We start from the raw sequence: 2,867 nt of genomic DNA, 5'->3' as shown, positions 1-2,867 counted from the left end.
ATTATTCTTAAGTTAAGATGCTTGGTGGTAAATCCATATGCAACAAGTTGGTGAGTACAGATTACAGCAATTATTAGCAGAGGTGCACCTCAAAGCAGGTTTAACACAGAGATGTTCACTGCAGTGTTGTTTAAACAGCAAAAAAAAAAAAAAAAGAGGATATTTAAGTGTTCCTTAGGGGAGGGTGGGTAAATTAGGGTACATCTATCACACAGGGAGATAGCAAGCAGCTGTTTTAAAGACTAAGGTAGATTAAACAGTCAAAAAAGATGTCCAAGAAAAGTTAGACGCTGTGGTGCAATTTATGTAAAAAAGAACAAAAGGCAGACTTCCCCCGTGGTCCAGTGGTTAAGATTTCATACTCTGAATGCAGGAGGCATGGATGTGATCCCTGGTTGGGGAGCTGGGATGCTGTATGCAGAAGAGTGTGGCCAAAAAAAAAAGAACAAAAGAACAAAAGGGATGCATCCACACATGTGATACATACACAGAAAAATGTGCTTCCCAAGTGGCGCTAGTGGTAAAGAATCTGCCTACCAATGCAGGAGACGTAAAAGAAGTTCAATCCCTGGGTGGGGAAGCTCCCCTGGAGGAGGGCATGGCAACCCACTCCAGTATTCTTGCCTGGAGAATACCATGGACAGAGTCTGGGGGCGGCTACAGTCCGAAGGGTCGCAAAGAGTCAGACACGACTGAAGTGACTTAACACACACGCACACACCCACACAGAAAGATGTTGGAAGGATACACAAGACACTTCCTATTCATTAACGCTGGGGGAAATGGGCTGAGAAGTCAAGAGTGGGGGCTTTTATCTGTTACTTCATTTTTCTGTCAGTGGCTGGATTTTTTAATCATGACTACATTGTTTTTGTTTAAAAAAAAAACCCAAAAAACCATGAGTTTGAAAAACAAGCTATCTTTTGATGGCAAGGAAAAATGTTAACTCTGAAAGATGTCCCTCCAGGGTAGTGGGAGGGGGTGAGGCAGCCAGGCAGGGGAGAGGATGGGGGAGGTGAACTGAAGGCCCACACTCTGTCACTGGTTCTTGGCTCTCTCTGCTTGTCATCCACTGGCCAAACCAAACAATCTTCCTGCTCTATCCCATGGGGCAAGACCAGACAGGGCATGAGAACGTTCTGAATCACAGTCTGCAGAATGACTTCAGTTAGAACTTCCGGGACATTCGCTGACTGCTGCCACCAAACCCGCTCTGGAAGAGTGCCTGGTGCACAGCAGGGGCTGCTTAAATGTTGCCTATGTCCATGGTGCTTTCCTGAGGGCTTTCCTGGTGGCTCACAAAGTAAAGAAACTGCCTGCAATGCAGGAGACCCAGGTTCAACCCCTGGGTTGTCAAGATCCCCGAGAGGAAGAAATGGCAACCCACTCCAGTATTCTTGCTTGGTGAATTCCATGGACAGAGGAGCCTGGCAGGCAGAGTTGGATATGACTGAGCAACTCATACACACACACACACACACACACGCAAATGCTGCTTTCCTGCTCTCACTTCACAGTTCTGGATGAAATGCTTTTCCTGGTCAGTCCTGCCCAGCTTTGAGAAACAGTCTCCGGCAGTGCCTGACTGTGAGGCCTTTCGTAATCCTCCAGTTATCAGGGGTTCTTGGACTTCCAGCATCACCTGGGGAACTTTGGATGGCAAGGGAAAATGTTAACTCTGAAAGATGTCCCTCCAGGGTAGTGGGAGGGGGTGAGGCAGCGAGGCACGGGAGGGGACGGGGGAGGTGAACTGAAGGCCCACACTGTCGCTGGTTCTTGGCTCTCTCTGCTGTCGTCCACTGGCCAAACCAAACAATCTTCCCGCTCTATCCCATGGGGCAGAGAAGGCAGATTCCTGCACTGAACTCTTAGAGACTCCACTGAAGTCTGCTGTGTGGCTCAGGAAGCCGTGTGCCAGTGATACCCAAACCTGACCTGCCAGAAAGGAGTGCTCACGAGCTTTGCTTTCCGTATCCTCTCTGCTTCTCATACCACTAGTGCATTCTCAGATGCCAGATCCCCCTTGGACCACAGATCCCAAGCAGGCTCATTGGCTCCTACCAGGCTTGTGTTCTAACAGTTTTGGAAAGGAAGTGAAAAGCCATGCTCAGCTAGGGGGTATCATCAGTCACTTGAGGGTGCTTTAGGACTCTTACCTGGGTGCCCTGTAGGTTCAAGTTGGTGTCTGGGCATTTGACCTAGCTCTTCCTGTTATTCTGATGACAGCCTTGATTACAAACCAGTGCTGGATTACAAAGCAGGTTCTCAACTTAAGCTGTGGTTTGACAAGGTAGAGAGAGGGGCTGGGGTTTTGAGGAGGGAGGAGGGGTCTTCCTTCAACCTAACCAACCTTGTGGCTTCAGGCCAGCCTTCCTCATTTCACTTGCCAAGATGCATAGAAAAAGTCCTGGGCATTTGGCATAGCAAATGAGCAGACACTGGGTAAAGTCTAGCATCCTTGGGAAGAAAAGAGATTCCTTGAAGAAAGTTGTCCTTAGTGAAAAGGCCTAAGTGCCCTACAGGCCTAGAACTCTTCGGTTTATAAGGTAATCTGTTTTCTTCAAGCCAAAAGCTTCATGTTACTCCCAGGCCCCCACATTCTCTGCACACAATCAGCTCTGTGAAACAAGGTTTTGTGTTGAAATCCACTCTATAGCTGGCTTTCAAAGGCCCTTTCTGAAACTCTGCAGGCTGCCTCAGAGATGGGCCAGAAATATTCTATTTTGCAATTTTTAAAAGTTTTCCAAAAGCATAAGAATAAAAAAGGGAGTGAAAACTTCCTCTTGTCAATAGGAAATCCACCCTCTCCCCAGCTCTGCCCTGGGAAGCTCAGATTTCCTGAAGTTAAAAACAAATACTGTGACCAG

This window comes from Giraffa tippelskirchi, chromosome 2, assembly GCF_054371585.1.
Source record: "Giraffa tippelskirchi isolate mGirTip1 chromosome 2, T2T-mGirTip1v1.2.pri, whole genome shotgun sequence".
NCBI lineage: Eukaryota > Metazoa > Chordata > Mammalia > Artiodactyla > Giraffidae > Giraffa > Giraffa tippelskirchi.
The sequence above is the reverse complement of the archived record's forward strand: the minus strand, read 5'-3'. Positions refer to the sequence as shown.